General features: G+C 42.5%; 1 protein-coding gene across 1 annotated transcript in view; it reads left to right on the top strand.

Annotated features, from left to right (window-relative positions):
* The window catches only part of TMEM244 (transmembrane protein 244), a 114,751-nt gene that overhangs the window by 16,667 nt on the left and 77,791 nt on the right, over positions 1–20,293 (top strand). The gene's annotated exons all lie outside the window — the stretch shown is intronic.

Raw genomic sequence — 20,293 nt, 5'->3', positions numbered from 1 at the left:
TGGAAAAAAGTCGGCAACTCACCACGCTGGTTCTTGTGAGATCCTTCTTTATTTACGGTATACTCACATGCAACAAACAGGGTAGAGACAGACTATGGGGAGTACAAGGTAATTTACAAATCTGTTTAACTTTCTGGCACCAGTTGATTTAAAAAAAAAATAAGTTTTCCACCGGAGTACCCCTTTAAAGAACCGTCAAGATATAATATTAAGATATTAATATTAAGATATAACAGTCATCTCAGAATATACTGAAGAGGAAGGATTGTACAGATGAATCTCTCTGACAGTACAAAGCAATGCTTACCAGAAAAGTACATGATGCAACAAGACTTCCTGGTCTGACCCTGTAAATAACGACAATGTAATCAGATTGCCATGTACAATGTGGATTCCGTTATTATAAAACTATTATATTGTCATTAATAAACAACTAAACATTGATTAACTAAACTCAGGATAACAAATAACATTTGCTTGTCGCACGTAGGCGTATTGAACTAACCAGTAAAATTGTAAAGTGCCGCGGAATCTGTTTGCGCTATATAAATAAAAATATTGTTGTTATTATTATTATTTTAACCAGTGGTAAAAAATAAAAGGGAAAACGTAACTCTTTTGTAAGGGTTAATAAGTGAATGTATTTCAAAGCAGAAATATTTCATTCCTACTGTAGTTACACAAAATATAGTAAATGCGTCTAACTGCATGAGAGAATTTAACAGGTGATGCTGGTTAACACTCTTTCGAAGCAAAAGAAGTGTTGCAAAACTACATACTGCCATCTGCTGGTCAGTTTATGAAACACCAAACCTTTAGTTATTACAGCACATAAAGTAAGTTCAGATTTTAACTATTTAAATAAAGAAAAGAGGCGGAATATATTATAGAGCAAACATCCAGTGGGGGAATATAATATGGAGCAACCAGTGAGATCTAAAATGGTAAGGTAGGTAGCAACATCTGATTGCTACCTACCTTACCCCTATACTCTTTAGAAATGTTGGTTTTAGTGGTAGGATCCATAGCTAACATACATTACAGCGTATTTCTGGAGGACCTTTACTAGAGTGACTTCAGTACTTGTCTGGGCACAGTTAATTCACAGCCACTCAACTGCATGTAGTGATCTATAATCCCCTTATTGCTGGACATATATGTAAAAAATAAATAAATAAATAAAAACATTGTATTCATGGCATTTTCAGGGCAAAACCCACCGTTAAGCCACAGATTATTAGAAAGAAAAAACATTAGATGTTAAATAAGAGACCAAAAGCATTTTAACCCCTTCTGCTCTTTCAATCTTCGTTTTAAACTTATTCTGTGAATTTCAGGTATGAAATATATTCTTGTTTCCCAAGCAACCAGAGTGCATGTTCCGCTGTCCAGTTGATTTTGGAAGTGACAACTAAAATCTGTCTGGTTGCTATGGACATCAAGGCATGTGGAATCAGGAATCTTGTAGAAGGTCAGATGGTAGAACTGCAACAAATCTATACCGTCATGCAGAATGTGACCAGAAAAAAGTATTGGCGTGCCCAATTGTGTGCATTATGTGCAGCACATTCTCCCATACAGTGTAGAAACACTGGTGCACTTTACTCATAATAGGTCAGTATTGATTCTCTCCCAAAATAATTCAAACTACACAAGGATTCCATAATTATCTCAAGAGAATTTGCACTGGCAGGGTTATAGGGTAATTGTATGTCTACTCTATAAAATATAGAAAGGATGTAGGGTATGCATGATTGAATTATAATTTTACTATGTGTTATTTATAATCCATAGTCCCTGTGAGCCCCCCCCCCCCCCTCTCCAAGAAAAAGAGGGGACTCACATATCATCTATGCCAGACAGGGGAACACCTTCCGGCGTATCCAACCATTCGGCACCAAAATTGAGATGCTGGATGATTGGGAACTGTCCCATTCAAATGAATGGAGTCAGTTCTAGCATCAGTTTTCCTCCGGTGTACGGGAAAACTATGCCAGGTGCCGGACATATGTGAACCCACTGAAGTGAATAATGGGCCTCAGTGTTGATATGTCTTAGTGATTGACTGCAGGACCAATAAGGAAAGCTAGAGTAGTGGAAGAGATAGAGTGGTGGGGGATTAAAGGGGTGGTCTTAGCTCCCCTGATTACCCCACTCTATCTGCTGTCTGCTCACACTCCTGGTGGACGAGGCTGGGGTCAGAGGCATGCCTCTGTGTACCTGCAAATGTCAGACATGAATGTGCTGAGATAAACTGAGCATGGAGAGTAGAGAGCGTAATGCGCGTTCAGCTCAGAAAATCCTGGTTACTCTGGGAGTGACATCACCACAGTTTCTATAGGAGAGCTGGTGGACGAGAATCATATCTGCCAGCTATGAACTACAGATACATGATCAAGGAGATGGGAATACCCTTGTAAGAGGGTGTATAGTTTCTTCATTTTTTTTTTAATATTTGCCTTTGTTTTTTTTTATTTTTTTAGTTATGTTTAATATTTCTACTATATGCAAAAAGAACAATTGTACAGCGCGGAAACTGAAATGCAGGTGCGATCTTTATTAGTGGACAGCAATACACATGGACAGGTAGTGACGCGTTTCGATCGTCTCAGCGATGTTAATCATACTGATACATAGACTGTGTTCATTGGGTGCCCCACACAGGTGAATCTAATTCATGTGTAGGTGGATAACAACCCCCACCATGCAAAGAAAGCAGAGAGAGTTAGCGCTCCCATCAGAGGTGGCACTGGCGACCATAAACAGAAGTTCCTCGATAGAGAAGTTTTTGGATCATGCAACTTGATAGTAGGAGTCCTGCTGGATAAAATTATAGGCAGGATGTTATCCTCCACTATTGAGTAACATGTTCAATTAAAAGTCCCTCTCAGATTCTCTCTGTTAAGGGGATTATACTGCTGTAAGGATGCATGTGAAACGTGTTGATTTTCCCTATGTTACAATTATCTATACTAGGGCATAATATTTATTTTATTTGTCTTGTTCACCTGCGTCCTAGGGCACTGTCTCTTTTCTCCTCGAAGCAATCATCCCCATGTTTCCATTTACTTACCTGTATTTCTTATATACAGATCTCTTCCATCCCAATATTTTAGGTCCATTACTTTTGTTCATTGACACAATTGTACATGTGTTTGTTTAATAGTAGCTATTTATTTGCATTTTGATGTAATATTATTTATAGTATACATGTTAAATTTTTGTGCCATTTAAATTCAAATAGTCTTTTTCTTGTTGATGTTAATGCATTCTTATATAAATTTTACTTGTGTTTGCAACAATGTCAGCATGTCACCCCAGCAACTTTTGAGTGTTATATATGTGGATTTTGGTGTACTTGTTATGACTATTTTTATATTTTACAATTAGACCGTAGGGAGGTTTTTACATATGACTAATTAAGAATTTGTTGTGTGAATTTTTTAAAAGTGAAAACCATACCTGTTTAAATTTTTGTATGTGGGCTTGTATTTTTGTGCATGGTGGGAGTTGTTATCCGCCCTCACATGAATTAGATTCACCTGTGTGGGGCGGACCCTATCGCCATGAAAGTAACCCAAGGAACACAGTCTCTGTATCAGTAAGACTAAAATCGCTTAGACAATCGAAACGCGTCACTACCCGTCCATGTGTATTGCTATCCACTAATAAAGATCGCACCTGCAATTTGAGCTTCTGTTCTGGACAATTGTTCTTTTTGCATATAGCATACGGTGAGGTCCGCACCAGTCCGTGACGCGGTTGGCAAGCTGGGGTGAGCTGGATTTTTTTCCTCTATTTCTGAATATTTCTACTAGTATTAATAAATCTCTCACAATAATGTAAACTATATTTTTTGATTTATTGTACATTACTTTGATTGCTGCTATTTTACCTGAACTGTTTTGAACAGCATTTAGAGATATGCTTTAAAGGATAATAGACTAGACAAGACCCTATTGACATGAATGGGATAGTTTACTAAGCATACTCTATGACCTGTGCAGAGGTCAATCGTCAGGAAGGGGGAGACTGATCTCTGAACTATTTTGAATAGGGGGTAGGAAATAAGTGAAAAAATAGGTCTTAGAGGTGCTGCTAAAAAACTGGTTTAAACACAGCCACAAGCAATTCACAGGACAACAAAGATTTTATTTGGTATACAGCTGGACAGCGCATTTTGGCCCTACCATGTGCCTTCCTCAGGTCCACCAGAATAACTGATGCAGTTTCCTGAGAACTATACAGCCATGATCCACAGACGCTGCTGAGACTCATAAGTTGGTTGTCAGCTCCCATTATGTCCAGTTTTGATGCACTTTCTTATTCAAAGTGTGTTCTTTAGAGAAATTTTGCCAAAAGGAAAATGGGATTTGACCTATAATCACATTGAGGTGTTTTATGAAGGTTTAAAGCCTTAGGACTGTGTTCACTTTTAAGTTTTTACAGCATTTTTCACATTTTTACAGTGTTTTGACTGTGTTTTTGCTGTGATTTTCAAAAAATGCGGTAAAAATTACACATTATAACCCTAATTTGCACACCTGCAGTGCAATAGCAAAAATTTGGCCAACTCAATCTGTGAACACAGCCCCAGAGCAGAATTATAACTACTTTATATCTTGATTAGCAGTAGCATAAGCAGTATACAGATAGAGCTGGGGGTGGAGGGATGGGGAGGGGTCTGGGAGCTGCCAAGAGGGATCTAATAGGTTATTATGTCCTTGTGCATTTCACATTAAGTCAGCTGACTCAGGACAGACCACTTCATGAGACAAATAAAGCCATGTAATTATGTGGTGGTCTAAATACTGGTCACATGACCCAGATACAGTAATAAAAACATATAGAGGCAGTTGTGCTGGAATAAATCAGATGGCACTGTAGGACTAGTGATGATGATTGTGTGAAATATGGGCAAGAAATCGAGTGCTTCTTTAAGGACTGACATTGCTGTCATTAAAGGGGTAAACAATTAATCTCTGTGTATAAGACTGAGCTGAAGCTGGACAGCATAGACTAGAGGCTCTTCAACTATAGGAAACAATGATTTCTTGGTTAAAAAAAAATAAAAAAAAAATAAACTACTACAGATCACCATGACAGGCGTTGCTGGTTATGTAAAATGATATACTGTATTAAATAACTTTTTTACCCAGCTTCTTCTATGGTATGTCAATCAAGTGATCTGTGGGAGTCTAGCAGCTGGGAACCCCCTTTAGTCTCACAAACTGTACAAGAGGTTTCTGTTCCTCCCCCTACATGATACTTTATATTTAGCTGTAAATTGCTTTATGAATTCTTAAGACTTATTGCACAAAGGTGAAAGCAACATTCTGCTTCAGCGTGGTGACCTACAATAAACATAAGACTGGGGTATCCATGACAACACTAATAAGAACGGTCGCTGTGTAAAAATGATATGTGAGCTGAAAAACATGGCTGAAAAAGTAAGATCAGAAACCCAGATGAACTGGATGTAAGGATCTATTCACATTGCGAAATGCTCCCAAAGGGGGAATAAATATTAACTGTCTAAACATACCTTGGCTTGTAGCATCTGGCAAGTAGTGCTCGTGTAGAATTAACCCCTTATGAACTCAGACGATTTTTGATTTTTCACTTTCATTTTTCTTCCCCTTTCTAAAGATCATAACGTGTTCAAAAGGGCACCTACAGACCCATATAAGGACTTGTTTTTTGCGGGACCAACTGTACTTTGTAATGACATCACTTATTTTATAACATAATCTGCAGCAAAACAAAAAGAAACTTATTTGTGGGGTGAAATGAAAAAAAAAAAGCCATTTTGCAACTTTTTAGGGCTTACGTTTCTACGCAGTGCACTTTTGGGTAAAAATGACACCTCATCTTTTTCTTTAGGTCCATACGGTTACAAGGTTACCCAATTTCTGTAGTTTTTTTTTTTTTTTTTTTTTTTTACAAATCCAGAAAAATTTGCATGGAGTCAAGAATTAACCCTTAACATTCAGAAATCAAGAAGAAAAAAAAATATGTGTATAAATATACATGTAACATTCATGCAAGTGAAAAATATCTTTCTTTATTATTTTCTTCTCTGTACGTATTTCATATTTTATCTCCATATTCTTGCCTGTTCTGAGAAAGAAGATAATATTCGAGCCTATTTTATTTAAAAAATGGGAAAATGGGGTTGATTTAAACTTTTATTCTTCTGCACTGTTAATCAAGTGTGCACATTCTGTACATTTTACGCTGTGTGAACATGGCCTTAGTGTTAACTCCTGACACATGGGGAAGTTCACCCCCTCCTTGTTAATTTGGGAGAATTAACTTTTTTAGTCCTATTCGCATCCACAAATGTAAGATATGAAGTTTGTTTGACATTTATTATTATTATTATTCTAAATAATAACTGGTAAAATGTAATCACTCTCTCAATATTTGAATAGTTTATTTTATTTCACACTGTAGAAAACATGCAAATAAATCATTTAGATGAACTGCAACAACTTGAAGGTAGCAAAATTTTAGCGTGGGTTCACATTGTGTCTTTTGTTTCCATTTCACTGTATACAGCAAAAAAAAAAAAAAAAGAAAGAAAGCATTCAGCTGAATCCATTTTCAGAATTAGTTTAACAAACACATTTTTATCTTTTTGAAGAGTATAAAATATATATGGTAAGTACAGCGTGAACCCAATTTTAATAAATAATGACAATGATGAAAACAAAGAGTACAATGAGTACAATGAGCAAATGATAGGAGATATAACCTGTATTGTGCTTATAGGATATAAAATATGGAGTACTAATAAGATCATGTAGAAAGCCAATGTAATAAATATACATGAAAAAATGACCAGAATGTGCTTGGATAATGCTGTCTGCTGGACTAAATTGAGAAATATAGTACATAGAATTCAGGCCAGAAATAGACTGATACATTGCCATTGTATGTGAAAATGCTTAAATGTAGTAATAATGGCTTCTGTGAAATATAGGTCAGAGATGTTGAGAGATCCTGATCCTGATATAGAAGGCAGAAAGGGCATGCAGTGTAATGGAAGCAAAGGTGGTCTAATGGATACAGTGACTGTAATGGATGCCATAATACAATGAGATTATCACAAAGGTGGTAAAGAAGTGTATAGGACACTAAACTATGTGAAAGAAAGATGGGGACACAAATAGGAGTGGGGGATAAAAGAGAAGAGGAGAAGAATAGGGTTTTAAATTCTTAGATGTGAAATGTCTTATATAGTTATCATGGATGAAATAGGAGTACTACAGCCATAGAACACTTATTCCCTATCTGCAGTATAGAGGATAAGTGTCTGATGACGGGGATCCGACCGCTGGGATTACCCCCCCCCCCCCCCCCAAACTTCCATACGGGGATTCGGCATTGCCGCAGCTCTGCGCAGCTAGTGGATGCTCCATCATATGATGCTTTCTAGAGGGTGACTGGAATGATAGAGATGGTATTCACCATAATCTGCACCGAGTTTCTCCTCTTATGCCAGATGTGACATAGGTGGAACGCATTGCAATCCATACTGTGTCTTACCATCCTATCAGAAGTGACGTCAAACACCGCAACATTTCCCCATGGGCAGAATTTTGTATGATATCTGTATTATTATTTTCTTTGTTGAGATTTGGGGGTTTAACATTGTTAAGTGAATTTCCCATTGGGACCTGCATATGTCTTTATCAGAGGTGATACGGTAGAGAACCTAGCTCTAGTGTCTTGCTCAAAGTGGACCTGGGGGAAGGGGGGGGGGGGGAGGGGGGTGGATTGGTTCTACATTAGAGTAAGTTATCTTCTATGCCCTGCCACTATCGAGCTAAATGTGAGAACTAGATCCCTTCTTTCAGGGGCTAGCACATTTGTTTACATTTTTTGGTTACCATTGAATTTTTCCAGATAGGGTTATCGGCATCTTGGAGTTTTGCCAACATTCTTCAAATATGGAAAAGTCCAGCATAGAAAGAGCAGCCGGCACTGCTTGCTCACTTAGACGATCCACTCTTACACTGTGCAGATGGACAAACAGGTGTGTGATTTGTGGTGGTGCTCTATTGTTATAACGATAGATCAAGTCCGAAACAGTCTTAAATAGAGAAACAATGGCACTCACCGGACATCAAATCTTCAGACTTTATTGCAAGAAGGTGCATTTAAAACCAACAACGATGCCAATGTGAATGAAGGGGACCTGTTTCCTGCCGCTAGGCACTTCAACAGGTGTGTTGAGGTGCCTAGAGGCAGGAAACAGCTGTCACCTTTGTTCACATTGAAATTGTTGTTGCAGCAAGATGCCATTTTTTTCTGCACCTTCTTGCAATAAAGTCTGAAGATTTATAGTTCGGTGAGTGCCATTGTTTCTCTATTTACAATACTTCAAACATGTGGTGGATATCAGGGACAAAACAAACTTAATATTTTTAATATATCTTGGCACCTTGGCCTTAGCCTTCCACCAGGTGAATGACAGCTATTTTATTATACTCTGAGCATGTTTGGAATTGGATTTGAATGTTACCTGTTTTTAAGTGTTTCTTGTTTCTTCTCATTAGGAAAAAAGGAATTATGCCTTGGAAATGGGGTTGTGCGATTCAATATGCTTACTAAATGCAGATGTTAAATTGTTTAAAAAAATCTTGATGAACAGTGTAATTAAAACTATTCCTCAACTGGTTGGTAGGGATCAAATCAGTTGTATGTCAGGCAGAACTGTCTATGACAATATCTGAAGAGTAGTAAAAAAGAAAACAGCTGTAGACCAGCACTACTGTCACGATGCCGGCTGGCAGGTAGTGGATCCTCTGTGCCAGAGAGGGATTGGCGTGGACCGTGCTAGTGGATCGGTTCTAAGTCACTACTGGTTTTCACCAGAGCCCGCCGCAAAGCGGGATGGTCTTGCTGCGGCGGTAGTGACCAGGTCGTATCCACTAGCAACGGCTCAACCTCTCTGGCTGCTGAAGATAGGCGCGGTACAAGGGAGTAGACAGAAGCAAGGTCGGACGTAGCAGAAGGTCGGGGCAGGCAGCAAGGATCGTAGTCAGGGGCAACGGCAGGAGGTCTGGAACACAGGCTAGGAACACACAAGGAAACGCTTTCACTGGCACGATGGCAACAAGATCCGGCAAGGAAGTGCAGGGGAAGTGAGGTGATATAGGGAAGTGCACAGGTGATAACACTAATTGGAACCACTGCGCCAATCAGCGGCGCAGTGGCCCTTTAAATCGCAAAGACCCGGCGCGCGCGCCCTAGGGAGCGGGGCCGCGCGCGCCGGGACAGGACTGACGGAGAGCGAGTCAGGTACGGGAGCCGGGGTGCGCATCGCGAGCGGGCGCTACCCGCATCGCGAATCGCATCCCGGCTGGAGGCGGTATCGCAGCGCCCCGGGTCAGTGGATCTGACCGGAGCGCTGCAGTGAGGAGAGTGTAGCGAGCGCTCCGGGGAGGAGCGGGGACCCGGAGCGCTTGGCGTAACAGTACCCCCCCCCTTGGGTCTCCCCCTCTTCTTAGAGCCTGAGAACCTGAGGAGCAGACTTTTGTCTAGGATGTTGTCCTCAGGTTCCCAGGATCTCTCTTCTGGACCACAACCCTCCCAATCCACTAAAAAAAAGGTTTTCCCTCTGACCTTTTTAGATGCCAGAATCTCTTTGACGGAGAAGATGTCCGAGGAGCCGGAAACAGGAGTGGGAGGAACAGATTTGGGAGAGAAACGGTTAATGATAAGTGGTTTAAGAAGAGAAACGTGAAAGGCATTAGGAATACGAAGAGAAGGAGGAAGAAGAAGTTTGTAAGAGACAGGATTAATCTGGCACAAAATTTTGAAAGGACCAAGATAGCGTGGTCCCAACTTATAGCTAGGGACACGGAAGCGGACATATTTAGCGGAGAGCCATACCTTGTCTCCAGGGGAAAAAATGGGAGGAGCTCTTCTTTTCTTATCCGCGAACTTCTTCATGCGTGATGAAGCCTGTAAGAGAGAATTTTGGGTCTCTCTCCATATGATGGAAAGATCACGAGAAATTTCATCCACAGCGGGCAGACCAGAGGGCAAGGGGGTAGGGAGGGGGGGAAGAGGGTGACGGCCGTACACCACGAAAAATGGGGATTTGGAGGAAGATTCAGAGACTCTGAAGTTATACGAGAATTCGGCCCATGGTAGAAGATCTGCCCAGTCATCCTGGCGGGAGGAAACAAAATGTTGTAAATAATCACCCAAGACCTGGTTAATTCTTTCTACTTGTCCATTGGATTGAGGATGATATGCAGAAGAAAAATTTAATTTAATCTTGAGTTGTTTACAGAGAGCCCTCCAGAATTTAGACACGAATTGGACGCCTCTATCCGAGACGATCTGCGTGGGCAACCCGTGAAGACGAAAAATGTGTACAAAAAATTGTTTAGCCAACTGAGGCGCTGAAGGAAGACCAGGAAGAGGGATGAAATGTGCCATTTTGGAGAATCGATCAACGACCACCCAAATAACAGTGTTGCCATGGGATGGGGGTAAGTCAGTAATAAAATCCATACCAATCAGAGACCAAGGCTGTTCGGGGACAGGCAGAGGATGAAGAAAACCAGCGGGCTTCTGGCGAGGAGTCTTATCCCGGGCACAGATAGTGCAGGCTCGCACAAAGTCCACAACATCCGTCTCCAGAGTCGGCCACCAATAGTAGCGAGAGATGAGTTGCACAGATTTCTTGATGCCCGCATGACCTGCGAGATGGGAAGAGTGGCCCCATTTGAGGATTCCGAGGCGTTGGCGTGGAGAAACAAAGGTCTTTCCTGGAGGAGTTTGCCTGATGGAGGCTGGAGAAGTGGAAATCAGGCAGTCAGGAGGAATGATGTGTTGCGGAGAGAGTTCAACTTCAGAAGCATCCGAGGAACGAGAGAGAGCATCGGCCCTAATGTTCTTATCGGCAGGCCGAAAGTGAATTTCAAAATTAAATCGGGCAAAGAACAGAGACCACCTGGCCTGGCGAGGATTCAGCCGTTGGGCAGACTGGAGGTAGGAGAGGTTCTTGTGATCGGTGTAAATAATAACTGGAAATCTTGATCCCTCCAGCAGATGCCTCCATTCCTCAAGTGCTAATTTAATGGCTAGAAGCTCTCGATCCCCGATGGAGTAGTTTCTCTCCGCCGGAGAGAAGGTCCTAGAAAAAAAACCACAAGTAACAGCATGCCCGGAAGAATTTTTTTGTAGAAGGACAGCTCCAGCTCCCACAGAGGAGGCATCAACCTCCAATAGGAAGGGTTTAGATGGGTCAGGTCTGGAGAGCACGGGAGCCGAAGAAAAGGCAGACTTGAGCCGTTTAAAGGCGTCTTCCGCTTGAGGAGGCCAAGACTTGGGATCGGCATTTTTTTTGGTTAAAGCCACGATAGGAGCCACAACGGTAGAAAAATGTGGAATAAATTGTCTGTAATAATTGGCGAACCCCAAAAAACGTTGGATAGCACGGAGTCCAGAGGGGCGTGGCCAATCTAAGACGGCAGAGAGTTTGTCTGGATCCATTTGTAGTCCCTGGCCAGAGACCAAGTATCCTAGGAAAGGAAGAGATTGGCATTCAAACAGACATTTCTCTATTTTGGCATAGAGTTGATTGTCACGAAGTCTCTGAAGAACCATACGGACATGCTGGCGATGTTCTTCTAGATTGGCAGAAAAAATCAGGATATCGTCCAGATATACAACAACACAGGAGTATAAAAGATCACGAAAAATTTCATTAACAAAGTCTTGGAAGACGGCAGGGGCGTTGCACAGGCCAAAGGGCATGACCAGATACTCAAAGTGTCCATCTCTGGTGTTAAATGCCGTTTTCCATTCATCCCCCTCTCTGATGCGGATGAGATTATAAGCACCTCTTAAGTCCAGTTTGGTAAAGATGTGGGCACCTTGGAGGCGATCAAAGAGTTCAGAGATGAGAGGTAGGGGGTAGCGGTTCTTAACCGTGATTTTATTAAGACCGCGGTAGTCAATGCAAGGGCGTAGAGAGCCATCTTTTTTGGACACAAAGAAAAATCCGGCTCCGGCAGGAGAGGAGGATTTACGGATAAAGCCCTTTTTTAAATTTTCCTGGACGTATTCAGACATGGCAAGAGTCTCTGGGGCGGACAGAGGATAAATTCTGCCCCGGGGTGGAGTAGTGCCCGGGAGGAGGTCGATAGGACAATCATAAGGCCTGTGAGGAGGTAGAGTCTCAGCTTGTTTTTTGCAAAAAACATCCGCAAAGTCCATATAGGCCTTAGGGAGACCGGTTACGGGAGGAACCACAGAGTCACGGCAAGGGTTACTGGGAACCGGTTTTAGGCAGTCCTTGGAACAAGAGGGCCCCCAACTCTTGATCTCCCCAGTGGACCAATCCAGGGTTGGGGAGTGAAGTTGAAGCCAGGGAAGTCCAAGGAGAATTTCAGAAGTGCAATTGGGAAGGACCAAAAGTTCAATCCTCTCGTGATGAGGTCCGATGTGCATTAGAAGGGGCTCCGTGCGGAAACGTATGGTACAGTCCAATCTTTCATTGTTTACACAATTGATGTAGAGGGGTCTGGCGAGACTGGTCACCGGGATGTTGAACCTGTTGACGAGAGAGGCCAAAATAAAATTTCCTGCAGATCCGGAGTCCAAGAAGGCCACAGCAGAGAAGGAGAAGGCAGATGCAGACATCCGCACAGGCACAGTAAGACGTGGAGAAGCAGAGTAGACATCAAGGACTGTCTCACCCTTGTGCGGAGTCAGCGTACGTCTTTCCAGGCGGGGAGGACGGATAGGACAATCCTTCAGGAAGTGTTCGGTACTAGCACAGTACAGGCAGAGATTCTCCATGCGGCGTCGTGTCCTCTCTTGAGGTGTCAGGCGAGACCGGTCGACCTGCATAGCCTCCACGGCGGGAGGCACAGGAACAGATTGCAGGGGACCAGAGGAGAGAGGAGCCGGGGAGAAAAAACGCCTCGTGCGAACAGAGTCCATATCCTGGCGGAGCTCCTGACGCCTTTCGGAAAAACGCATGTCAATGCGAGTGGCTAGGTGAATGAGTTCATGTAGATTAGCAGGGATTTCTCGTGCGGCCAGAACATCTTTAATGTTGCTGGATAGGCCTTTTTTAAAGGTCGCGCAGAGGGCCTCATTATTCCAGGATAATTCTGAAGCAAGAGTACGGAATTGTACGGCATACTCGCCAACGGAAGAATTACCCTGGACCAGGTTCAACAGGGCAGTCTCAGCAGAAGAGGCTCGGGCAGGTTCCTCAAAGACACTTCGAATTTCCGAGAAGAAGGAGTGTAGAGAGGCAGTGACGGGGTCATTGCGGTCCCAGAGCGGTGTGGCCCAAGACAGGGCTTTTCCAGACAGAAGGCTGACTACGAAAGCCACCTTAGACCTTTCAGTGGGAAACTGGTCCGACATCATCTCCAGGTGCAGGGAACATTGGGAAAGAAAGCCACGGCAAAACTTAGAGTCCCCATCAAATTTATCCGGCAAGGATAGTCGTAGACCAGAAGCGGCCACTCGCTGCGGAGGAGATGCAGGAGCTGGCGGAGGAGATGATTGCTGAAGCTGTGGTAGTAACTGCTGAAGCATAACGGTCAGTTGAGACAGCTGTTGGCCTTGTTGCGCTATCTGTTGCGACTGCTGGGCGACCACCGTGGTGAGGTCAGCGACAACTGGCAGAGGAACTTCAGCGGGATCCATGGCCGGATCTACTGTCACGATGCCGGCTGGCAGGTAGTGGATCCTCTGTGCCAGAGAGGGATTGGCGTGGACCGTGCTAGTGGATCGGTTCTAAGTCACTACTGGTTTTCACCAGAGCCCGCCGCAAAGCGGGATGGTCTTGCTGCGGCGGTAGTGACCAGGTCGTATCCACTAGCAACGGCTCAACCTCTCTGGCTGCTGAAGATAGGCGCGGTACAAGGGAGTAGACAGAAGCAAGGTCGGACGTAGCAGAAGGTCGGGGCAGGCAGCAAGGATCGTAGTCAGGGGCAACGGCAGGAGGTCTGGAACACAGGCTAGGAACACACAAGGAAACGCTTTCACTGGCACGATGGCAACAAGATCCGGCAAGGAAGTGCAGGGGAAGTGAGGTGATATAGGGAAGTGCACAGGTGATAACACTAATTGGAACCACTGCGCCAATCAGCGGCGCAGTGGCCCTTTAAATCGCAAAGACCCGGCGCGCGCGCGCCCTAGGGAGCGGGGCCGCGCGCGCCGGGACAGGACTGACGGAGAGCGAGTCAGGTACGGGAGCCGGGGTGCGCATCGCGAGCGGGCGCTACCCGCATCGCGAATCGCATCCCGGCTGGAGGCGGTATCGCAGCGCCCCGGGTCAGTGGATCTGACCGGAGCGCTGCAGTGAGGAGAGTGTAGCGAGCGCTCCGGGGAGGAGCGGGGACCCGGAGCGCTTGGCGTAACAACTACATTTACCATGCTATACCAAGGGGTGAGCTGTACAGCTGACAGATTGCAGACAGCGATCCTCCATGGTGATCAGCGATGTGTGTAGTAAATGCAAATGATTTTACAAAGACAGAAGCTCAGGGCACTTGGCTTATTGGCAATCTTGGTCAAGGAGCACAGAATGCCAGGAGACAGCAGTTTCGTGGTTTAGCACCGTTTCATCATTCATAAACCGTGAAACAGTCATCTCCTGGCATTCTGAGCTCCATGACGAAACTTGCCAAAAAACATGGTTGATCTGCTGTTAAGTGCTGAAAGCTTGTGCCTTTGTAATGTTTGAATATTTTCTAACATTCAAACAGGAAATGTTGGATCCTGAGCCAACTTGTCACTAGATGCCGCAAAGGCTTCTGACAGGGTGAAATGGGACTGCATGTGGTCAGTTCTAGAGTGTGGGGTAGGAGTAAATATTTTAAAGTATGTTAAAATTTTATATAATCTACCAGAAAGATAATTATAAATGGAGTAACTTCTTGTTCATTTGGTTCAGGGGTATACCCTTTCCCTTCTACTTTTAGCACTTTATATTGCATTTATAGTGGCGTGGCTTAGGGAAAGCCTAGAATATGAGGAGTTGGGTTTAAGGGAAAAATATATTAAGATCCTTTTATATGCAGATGATATCCTGTTTCTAAAATATCTCTTGCAAAAATTTCAATAATTATGGCATCAGGATTTTTGGAGAATATCTAGGCTGGATATCAACTGGAAGAATTCTCAAAGGGAATTTGAGATTACTGGGTAAAACAGACGTTTTGGAATATTTAGGCTACCTAACCCATAATTTTAAGCTGTTTTTACTAAATCTAAATAAAAGGATAGATATCTGGGTTATTTGGTGTAATGCTTCTCCCATTTGTATTAATAATGCGTGGTTTAGAAGGATAGAAATGCAACTAGGTAGAATCATTTGGGAAAGAGAGTCAGATAATATTAAAATTATCTTCCTGACTTCATGTTGTAGTCAGATAGTTGTAGTCAGTCCATGTACATGGCATGAAAGAATTGTTGACAGGCATTTATCAAGCGATTTAGTCAATTTTTCTTTACTAAAAATGTTGCAAAAATGTCGCACCTGCGACTTCGCGATTTTTCGTGCAACATTTTGACTGGAAAGCGAGAAAAGCAAGTTTTCCAAAACATAACTACGTAGTAATAATTTTAAAATGGACTACGGGTAGTCTGGTATTTATTAACTGCGACAGTCGCAACTGCGCAAAAAAAAGTCGCAGCAAGGTTAAAAATTGACAAAATTTACTCCAGCTCAAACATGGAGCAGAAAAAGCTACTACCAAAGTAAAAAAGTAAAAATTGCTTACGTGAAAGAAAATTATCAACAGGCTGAAACCAGTTGATAAATAAGTCACACATAAGCAAAAAAGAGTAAAGAAAAAATTACTAAAAAAAAGGAATACATAAGCAAACATTGATAAATGTCCCTCTTTATTTTTTTGAACTTTTGGGTAAATACAATAGATTCGCAACTTTTATAAAAAAAAATACAGTTATAGTGCGGGTGAACTTGATTAAAACAAGGCATAACTTACTTTAATCAGTGCTGCTGTTGCGGACATATATTGACTATTGTTAATTGTTCCCTTTGCGCAATGAAGGCAGCAGCTGGCATTTCCGGCATCCCTTCCTCTATCCTCTCTGCCCTATTTGCCCTCCCACACGTAAACAAGCATAGTCTGCAATTCACATAGGAGATAGTGCGGCACTGCGTGAGTGTGCTGGATTAGGAATGGCAGGTGGGAGTTGGTGTAGCTGTAATGCCTCAGGTGGAAGAGAAATGAAAATATCGGCACTCACCAATGTGGCTGCAGGGTCTTCTTTATTGAGACATACTCACATGCGGGGTACAGAAGAGAGGGGAGTGGGGGGACAAGTGGTGGCGACCGAGCTCTAGTTTCGCACACTTGGTGTGCTTCGTCCGGCCATGACCCATACTGCCTATGACTGCCTTATATATAAGTGAACCTAGTGCTTCACCTATCACGCACCTGAAAATCATTTTCAGGTGCGTGATAGGTGAAGCACTAGGTTCACTTGTTTATAAGGCAGTCATAGGCCGGACGAAGCACACCAAGTGTGCAAAACTAGAGCTCGGTCGCCACCACTTGTCCCCCCACTCCCCTCTCTTCTCAATAAAGAAGACCCTGCAGCCACATTGGTGAATGCAGATATTTTCATTTCTCTTCACGGAAGCATAGTCTGCATTTTCATGTCATCATGACATGAGAGATTGACCCCATGTGACCACTCTGCTACAGGTGAAAGGGCATATCAGAGTACAGGGAATGGTTCAGGTGATGCTGGGAATGCCAGCTCCCGTCTACACGTATTTTCAATGGTTAAATAGCAGCACCAATTAAGGTAAGTTATAACCATGTGTATTCAGGTTTGTGTAGGTGACCCAGCTGTCACATTCTATTTAAATACCAGAAGATTAATAACTCCTACCAATCTAGAGAGAGAATGTGGACCGATCCATCATAAAGCAGGAAAAAGTATTTTGGAGAATGTGGATGCCTGGTCTGTCAATAATCACAATAAAATTACTCAAGTTAGGATGCTCCATAGAGACTTCAAAATGTCCCAAGTGTTTTAAGATAAACACAGATTTTATACTGTAATATGGTCCTGTAGTATGATTAAAGAATTTTGGATGAAGGTCTTCCATAAGTTGAAGCAAAGAGGTAAATGAACTATTCCACATATTGTTCAGTTTGAAATTCTGGGAGATTCCTGTAGGATAAGGAGTTATTGATTGATGATTTTAAATAATTAATTGTCACCTACCCCACCACTGAAAATGAGTTGGGAAAAAAATTCAAAAAATATCCAGCCATATGACTATTTTTGGTTATTTAAGCAGAAGAAGGGAGTGATCCGTTTTTTTTACAAGATATGGCAAAAATGATAAATATACCCATCTAACATATAAATATAGATATATGGTGTTTTTCCCTATTTATCCCTGTTTGCTGATTGGAAGGTTGGGTTGTTTAGCCGGGATGGGGGTATTTCTCCTTATATAATGTTATGGAAATTGCTGATTTATTTGACACTGTGTTGATTACTTATGTTTTTGTGAAAAAAAGCAATAAAAGTAACCGAAAGAAGGAGAGTTAATAAAAGCATGGCACATTCTCTTTCTCTAAGATAAATTATATGGTAGCAGTATAAATACATCCAGTACGTGCAAATCCCATAGAAAAATAAAAATCCCCTGAAGTGGTTTTAAATGACTATAATGAAATGCTACTCTGTATTTCATATTGGGTGGAAAATGATGGATAGCTTTCAATGTGCTCTTTTTCACACTGTTAATATTAGGGTTCCATTGACTTGACTTCATTGTGTATAAATGTAAAGGAAACACGCATTTCCGCATTAAATGCTTATTGGCAAGATTAGTTAATGAATTATTATTTCTAAAGAACACAATAATAAAGAAAATAAATACAATAAATCAGATTGTTATATGAAATGCCTTTATGTTAGAACACTGACTACTTAAAGGGGTACTCCGCCCCTAGACATCTTATCATCTGACCCCCGGGATCGCTGCTGCGGCAAGTTCGCTCTGCACGTAATGACGGGCAATACAGGGGCCGGAGCATTGTTACATAACAGTTCCTCCCCCTCTTGACATCACGGCCCGCCCCCTCAATACAAGTCTATGGGAGGGGACTTGCATTAAGGGGGCGGGCCGTGATGTCACGAGGGGTGGAGCCATGACATCACGCTGCTCCGTCCCCTGTATCGCCCGTCATTACGCACAGAGCGAACTCACTCTGTGCAGTAATTATTAACAAACACTGCTTAAGAGAATATGAAAACTCAACAAATATCAAATTTTGGTAAATAATGTGTCTGTCAGCAGGGTGAAATAAAAAACAAGTTACCTCCCAAAATGATGTGCACTGTAGGGAAATCAGGGCGGTCTTTAACCCCTTAAGGACTGAGGTCATTTTGGCTTTAAAGGGGTTCTCCACTGCTCTGTCTTCCGGAGCTCTGCTCGCAGCGTCCAGAAGTCTATTACTCTGGATGATGCGTGCGGGCTTCCGTGTTCGAGGCCGCCCCCTCGTGAAGACATGCCCGCCCCCTCAGTCGCGCCACCTTCACATAGACTTCCCATAGACTTTCGTTGTCGGGGCGGACGTGACGTCACGAGGGGGCGTCCTCGAACACGGTAGGCCGCACACAGCGTTTGGAGTAGTAAACTTCCGGACGCTGCGAGCGGAGCTCCGGAAGACAGGGCAGTGGAAAACCCCTTTAAGGACCAGAGCATTTTTTGCACATCTGACCACTGTCACTTTAAGCATTAATAACTCTGGGATGCTTTTACTCATGAATTTGATTCCAAGACAGTTTTTTCGTGACATATTCTACTTTATCATAGTGGTAAATTTTCTTCGATACTTGCATAATTTCTTGGTGAAAAATTGCAAAATGTTCCTAAAAAATTTGAAAGTTTTCAGGTTGTGAGGAAAATAGACATATCAAATAAATTATATATTGATTCACATATACAATATGTCTGCTTTATGTTTGCATCATAAAGTTGACTTGTTTTTACTTATGGAAGACATCAGAGGGCTTCAAAGTTCAGCAGCAATTTTCCAATTTTCCACAAAATTTTCAATGTGATCGGATGTGTAAATGAAAAAAAAAAATTTCTTTCACTAAAATGCATTTTTCCCCCCACAAATTTACCATTTTTACAAGAGGTAATAGGAGAAAATGCCCCCCAAAATTTGTAACTCCATCTCTTTTGAGTATGGAAATACCCCATATGTGGAAGTCAAGTGCTCTGCTGGCGCACTACAATGCTCAGAAGAAAAGGAGCCACATTATGCTTTTAAAAAGCAAATTTTGCTAAAATGGTTTTTGGGGGGCATGTCGCATTTAGGAAGCCCCTATGGTTCCATAGCAGCAAAAAACAAAAACAAAACATGGCATACTATTTTGGAAACTACCCCCCTAAAGGCATGTAACAAGGGGTACAGTGAGCCTTAACACCCCACAGGTGTTTGACGGCTTTTCGTTAAAGTCGGATGTGTAAATTAAAAAACGTTTTTCCCCCAAATTTACAATTTTTACAAGAGGTTATAGGAGAAAATGCCCCCCCAAAATGTGTAACCCCATTTCTTCTGAGTATGGAAATACCCCAAGTGTGGATGTAAAGTGCTCTGTGGGCTAACTACAATGCTCAGAAGAAAAGGAGCTTTTGTAGAAAAAATTTGTTTGGAATGGAAGTCGGGGGCCATGTGCGTTTACAAAGCCCCCATGCTACCAAAACAGTGGACCCCCCACATGTGACCCCATTTTGGAAACTACACCCCTCACAGAATGTAATAAGGGGTGCAGTGAGCATTTACACCCCACTGGTTTGACAGACTTTTGGAACAGTGGGCTGTGCAAATGAAAAATGTAAAAATTTGTCACCTGTCAGGTGTAAATGCTCACTGCACCCCTTATTACATTCTGTGAAGTGTGTAGTTCCAAAATGGGGTCACATGTGGTGGGGGTTCCACCATTCTGGCACCATGGCCTTCAATTGCAGCCAAATTCTCTCTCCAAAAGCCCAATGGCGCTCCTTCTCTTCTGAGACCTGTAGTGCGCCAGCAGAGCACTTTACATCCACATATGGGGTATTTATATACTCAGAAGAAATGGTGTTACAAAATTTGGGGGGCTTTTTTCCTATTACCCCTTGTGAAAATGAAAAATTTGGGATAACACCAGCATTTTTGTGGAAAAAATAAAAAAATATGTCAGAACAGCTGTAACGATCAGCCACCCCTGTGCAAATAACCTCAAATGTACATGG

Source organism: Hyla sarda, chromosome 3 (assembly GCF_029499605.1).
Source record: "Hyla sarda isolate aHylSar1 chromosome 3, aHylSar1.hap1, whole genome shotgun sequence".
Classification (NCBI taxonomy): domain Eukaryota; kingdom Metazoa; phylum Chordata; class Amphibia; order Anura; family Hylidae; genus Hyla; species Hyla sarda.
The sequence above is the reverse complement of the archived record's forward strand: the minus strand, read 5'-3'. Positions and strand labels throughout refer to the sequence as shown.